This window comes from Pieris napi, chromosome 2 (assembly GCF_905475465.1).
Source record: "Pieris napi chromosome 2, ilPieNapi1.2, whole genome shotgun sequence".
Classification (NCBI taxonomy): Eukaryota; Metazoa; Arthropoda; class Insecta; order Lepidoptera; family Pieridae; genus Pieris; species Pieris napi.
Window position 1 is genome coordinate 3,029,666 of NC_062235.1, and position 6,594 is coordinate 3,036,259.

General features: G+C 34.3%; 1 long non-coding RNA gene across 1 annotated transcript; it reads left to right on the forward strand.

Moving 5' to 3' along the window:
• The first annotated feature begins 5,498 nt into the window (after positions 1 to 5,498).
• LOC125062266 lies at positions 5,499 to 6,594 on the forward strand. The gene is made up of 2 exons (XR_007119218.1): positions 5,499 to 5,637; positions 6,432 to 6,594. It is a non-coding gene; the product is annotated as an uncharacterized LOC125062266 (long non-coding RNA).

Below are 6,594 nucleotides of genomic sequence, written 5' to 3' on the forward strand. Positions count from 1 at the left end.
CCATAGGTCAGGGTAAAACGGGCGGAATTTTTGATTTCAGAATTTCACATTTTAAATCTACTTTACGATAATTGTACGTTTATGGGAGATTTGAAAATTGGTAACAACTGTACACGCATGAGGAACATTCGCAATCAGCTCACAACCGAGTCGGGCAACGACCGTCAATGAGTCTATCATTCAAGGCCGAAGTAGAGCATATGGTCAAGTGAACGATGATCCGTCATGAATTCGAATCCGTACGGTGAAGGAAGTAGTCCCGTAGGACAAAAACGTAATAGATTCAGAAGTAAATATAAGAGTTATTAAAAGCCCTAAGTCTCAACTCTGAATCTGAGGTGAAACGTAATTTCATATCGTATAGGTATTATATAATTTACAGAAAATACAAAAATATTGTTGGAAGGAAATTGTACAAGGGGTAGATGTCTATTTTATTTGTATTTTGCTTCAAATGGTCTGCTTATTTGAGGCTTTCGAACAGTTAAGTTTGATTATAAGACTCAGAAATGCCATGGCTATACAACTCAGATCAACTCAACATCATAGATTTTTCGACGTTGTAACCGAATGTCGGTAATCCATAGTTCTGTGAAACGGGCGGGGCACATGGCAAGAGGAACAGAAAAGTGGAGCAAGAAAGTACTAAACTGCCCAAGGTACGAACGAAAAAGAGAAATACAATTTAAAAGGTGGATAGCCAAATGAAGAAAACAGCAGAGAGTGGCACAATGCAGACCGGAATGGCAGGATTTGCCAAAAAAGGGCACACAGATAGAGATGAGATAAATGTGTCTAAGTGTACAAGTATGTGAAATAAATGGCTCTTATTATTATTAATCCTTAATTATAAATAGCATGGCCAGACTAACGGTTGCTAAATGGTACCAAGAAAAAGTACCACATCTATTGACAGCGTGAGAATCTTCTTACATCTGTAATGATAGATCAAATGTCGTCGGTACAAGATCTAGGTTTAATTGCTTACAGTGAAGACAAGAGGATTGAGGAATTATAGACCTGGGCAATGATACGGTAATTAATTAAGAAAATCTATGATATCACTTATTTATTCAACAAAATAATGATAATAATCTGTAATGGTAACAGACTTCTGCAATGTATTTACGTTTACATCATATACACATAGAAAATATAGATTAAAATATTTACAAAAAGACTATTTCTTACTGTATAGGAACTGACATGAAGCAGACCTTTTGACAGTTCAGTAAACGGACAATTAAAAACGTCTGTTTATCTAAGCAGTTCATTAATTACTTCCATAGTGTCTTGGGTGCCCTTTTCGAGAGGATAAATTTCGCTGAGGGTACGAAACGGCGGGGATGTCGTCTCCCATCGTAACCATCAGGCATCCTGACGGCTAGGCACAGGAGCACTGCCGGATTGTTTTCTTCTATGTAACAACTTTATCAGTTAGCACAAGCTCTCATCATAATGTTACATTGATTTTTTTTATGCACTATTAATCTGTGATCAAAAAAAAGTATTTTATGAAAGTAACATTTATATTTGCATTTATCAAATCGTATTTTAAGTTATAACAACGTGTTAAGATTGTCTTTCAAATTAGTATAATATAATAATATAATTGCTATAATATGTATATATATATAATATATATATAGCAAAAATAAATCTTTGAAAACGCTTGAAACTGTAGTTTATTGATATTTTAGATCATGGAGAAGTTATTAGTAGAACTTTAATTAAAATGCCTGTCAGTAGCTTTTCCGTTCAAGCATTGCAAAAATTTACAAAATTACGTGTTTTGTAATTTAATTAAAAATATTAGTGCCTGTCATACTTAGATTTAATTTATGTATTAATGCTATATCTACAGTATATGTTACAAGCTATCTTTACCAAAATATATGGCCATTATGTTCCAAAAAATTTAAATATAATAAGGATTACTAGCAAAACAGCGGATAGCATATGATCTTTTTAATTGTTAGCACCTAATACAGCACGCGATATAGAAAATATATATTATTATATATTATCTCAAGTCTTCGCTGAAAATACTTTGTTACGTAAATTATGATTTATAAATACTACTACTAAATGTTAACGAATTAAAAACACAATGGAAATTACGTCTAATCTTACGTCATAAAACACGATACAAAAAAGAGTAAAATTCTGCATAACTTCACGCAAGTTTCGCCAAAATTTTCACGGTGTCGAATTTGAAGGCCGATGCGGTAGGCATCGGCTTTCCTCACAAAAAATTAAAGACATTGTAACTTTCACCGGTTGAGCCGGAGTATCAATTTGAAGGTCATACGAGGGCTTCGGAGTGCACCTGCCGATGTACTAAGTTTTTGATAAACACAATTAGTTACAAGGTCTCGGCCAGCTTGATATATTATATTAAAAAAAATCAGTGGCGCTACAACCTTATCAGGTCTGGGATTCAGATTACGGTACCTGTTTCATGATCATTTGTCAATCTAATAGGCAAGTAGGTGATCAGCCTCCTGTGCCTGATTTTCTCACAATCTTTTCCTTTACCGTTTGAGCGAATGTTAAATGCGCACATAGAAATAAAGTCCATTGGTGCAGCTGGGGATGGAACCTACGACCTCAGTGATTAGAGGCCCACGCTGAAGCCACCAGGCCAACACTGCTCAATGATATATTATGTACTGCATATAAAACAAATAAACTTGAAAGAAAGAAAAAACTTCAAATAAAATACACAATAAAATAATATTTAGGTAAAAAGAAAGTGCACCAGGATTCCCTGTGTCGTGGGCAGCCCGTCTCTTCCTTAAGACATTTATTTGACATTATCAGGTTTTATGATTTTCATTAACCACGCTAGCATCTTCGACTAGCGTTGCTCACTCGACTTTGCGTTATAAACGAGAAAACGCAAGTAATCTATATAAATAAAAATGAATCGCAAAATGTTAAGCGCAAAACTCAAAGACTGTTGGACCTATTCGATTTGTTTTTATTTCTTAAACTCTCAGGCAAGTTTTTATGGAGAGAGTATGAAAAATTGCACGGAGAAACCAGTTTCATAAAAAATTATATTAAGGCGAAACGAAGTTCGCGGGCTAGTTATGAATGCTGTTTCTGTAGTCTAAGCGAGCAGTGATGCCTTGAGCGTACGTCTGTCATCTTTAAGGTCGTAGGTTTAAACCCCGGATACTCACCAATATCTAAACCATACGTTGAGAGAAAACATGGTACCGCTATGCCTTAGATACAAAAAATTTACGTGCGTCCAGCACCTACTTGCCTATAAGAGAAAAGAAAATCATTACGAAACAAATACAGAAATCTGAGGCCAGTTCTAGCGTTATAGAACCTCTTCTGTTTTTCCGGAGTCTACTGGTGAAAAAAAAGGAAATTCAGTAGTTAGGATTCATTTCAACAAACTTCCTCTTAAGACGGGCACAAGAGATATCATGCACATCACACGTATGTTAGGAGACATGTAGTTTGATGATGGATGTATCAAAAGAGTATCACGATTGCTTTCCGTCATCCACGGGGGTACACACCGCCAACTTTCAAAATTAGGTCCATTTAATAAATATTACAATACTGGCATTTTTTTTTCAGATCCATCTTAGACCATCTACATTAATGTAATAGTAGACAAACGAAGCCTTCCAATCCTACAGGATTACCCAGTTTTTAATATTGTTTATCTAATATATATAAAATTCTCGTGTAACAATGTTCGTTCCGATACTCCTCTGGAACGGCTTGACCGCTTCTTATGAAAGTTTTTATGCATATTCAGTAAATCTGAGAATCGTCTACTATCTAACTTTCAAACCCCTAAGTGATAAGGGGTGTCCACACCACAAATTTATTTTTTACTTTTTAGAAAAATAATTTGTTTTTATTTTTTGATGATACAGCATACAAAACGTACTGTACGATCAACCCCAATTTTTTATTATTGTAGATAGTTATTTTTACTATCTACACACTACTAAAAAAATGTTTCCTAGAAATAATATACATCGCGAAACAACGTTTGCCGGGTCAGCTAGTAAACTATATTAATTTTAAAACCTGTATTCACGTTAAAGCAGACAAGTGTTCCGTTAGTACAAAATCGCAACAATGTTGCGGCTGAATTAATTACGGCATGTTAACAAATCCGAGGGCTGAGTTGGGAGATGCTACGTCGTGCACCTGTTGCGAACTAACGAATTTAGATTCAAGTAAGTATAGAGCTACCTTTTAAGTATGTATAAAACAAACTAAATTATCGGATAGGCAACATTAGTAAAGGTTTTCGTAATAATGGATGAATTTTAGTTAATTTAAGTTATTTTAGTTTCATTAATTAATTTTAGTATAAATTGGACAAATTTCGACGTCTTGAAATGTTATTTACTCGCTTTTGGAAAAATATGAACAATATACATTTCGGAATTTGTTTAAATTACTTTTGTGATGGTATGAAAAACCTTATCTAGTTAAATCGGTTATTAATTTATGTATTTACTTATTTTAAAAGCAAGCAAAAAGCTACAATTTTTTCTTTAACTTTGATGGTATGTGTATAAACGACATTATTTTTTGTATAAATTGTCTTTGCCCAGACACATTAAGATTTAGCCTAACTTTACTAAAAATCATATTTAATATAAGAAAGTGTCCAATAACTACCTCCAATTAAGGCACGATAATCGATAATAATTTACAAAACTTGTATGGATTATAAAAAAATCACGCCTTTACGACCAAAAGCTCCTAAATCATCCGGAAAATATTCTACATATTTGTTGCAAGAGCCAGCTTTATTTACAGAAAGGTCAGAAGTTTAAAATCACCAGACGAAGGTCACCTAGACTGGTTTATGTTTTTATAGTCTAAAAATAGTTTTGTTTAGTCGGCGAAAGTTATTTCAGCGCTATAATGTTAGTAATAAACTGTGTACTGCGTAAAATCAACGTGAATGAGTGGAAACTATTACATCATGCGGATTAACAAATCGATTTGCGTCTGCAGCAGATATCTTGAGATATCAATTGTTTTTTCTTACCAGATAAGTCCCATTGCATTATGAATGAACGAAATCTGCATAAGAATTCCTTGTTGCTGTCATAATTGGAATCTATAAAGAGCCGTCAACTATAATGTCGGTATACATAAAACTTTATAGAGTCCTGCTCAAGTACTTTTATTCTCTTCTTGACTAGCTTCCATACAATCTTTGCACTGTCAAGTCAAAGTCAAAAATCATTTATTCATATAGGTAACACAATGTACACTTTTGAACGTCAAAAAAGAAATATACATAAAACGCTTCTAATTTAACATTTACTGCCAGTTCTCAAATCAAGGGCGTGGAACGGAAGAGAAGAACTGACAATAAACTCTCCGCCAAGTTTTTTGTTTTACACAACGTTTATAAGGAGCTGCAACCATTACACCATGTTCCACATAACATCTTAAGTAATAAATAATAATTAAATTAATTAAAAACAAAGATTTGTCCTCTATCAGCAGGAGGCATGGTGAAATAGGAGCACGCACTTACATTCTCGTGAGAACAACACGCAAGGCAGTATCTAATAATGTGTTGTTTGAATACAGGTGGAAGAACAGTAAAGAGAGCATCGTGCATTACTGCAGATGGTAAGGTGAAAAAAAAAAAAAAACAGTTTGTATTTTTATTAAATGGACCTAAGATTGAAAGTTGGCGGTGTTTAGATACCCCCGTGGATGAGGACGGAAAGCAATCCTGATACTCTTTTGCTCATTCCGAGGTACGGCATTGTCATCCATCATAATACTATATGTCTCTACTACCACACTTGTGCATGATATCTCCTGCGCCTATTTTAATTGAGATAAGCTGTTGGGTCTGTGGCTATGTATCATAAAGTTTACATATTTTTTTTATATATCTATTTAAAAAGCATGTAAAACGTGTTCCTTCCATTATTTATAATGCTGACACTTTTTCGCGTACGTCTAATTTTTTTCCGAAATCAAATAATAATTCAACGTTACGTTATATCGTACCTCCGAGATATTGTTGTCCACAATATCTTATCTAGCTTCAATCCGTTAAAAAAGTGTTTTCTAAAAATATAATAGTTAGAATTTTAATGGGAAAAAATTGTTATATCAAGTCTTGTGATTTTTTTATGAATTTACGACATTTGCTCTAAATTAAACAATTCCTCAAAAGAATTCTCGCTATGAATGAGTTTCACCGGTCGGGATATTAATTTTGTAAAAAAATTTTGCGTGCCGACCGGTTTTAATAAACACCTATTTTATCGAAGTTATCGTTGTACGTACAGTTAAGTATCAACTAAATTGTCACCGTGCTTCACTGGAAAGTCGTAAAAACGTAATTAAAAACGAGTCTACACGGCGAAAAGTCTGTGGGTGAATTTAATACGAGGTCGAGTTAATTACAGGGTGAGTTGCGGGCACGGGTGCACAGGAAACGACGCAGACGGCGCACTAGCCGACGCATAACTAATGCCCGCGGCGCCACCTGCCGAGGTCACCCCAGTGCTTCCAAATTACAGTAGATCTACTGTTTTTACAGATAAATAAAAACATCAAAATATATTATTA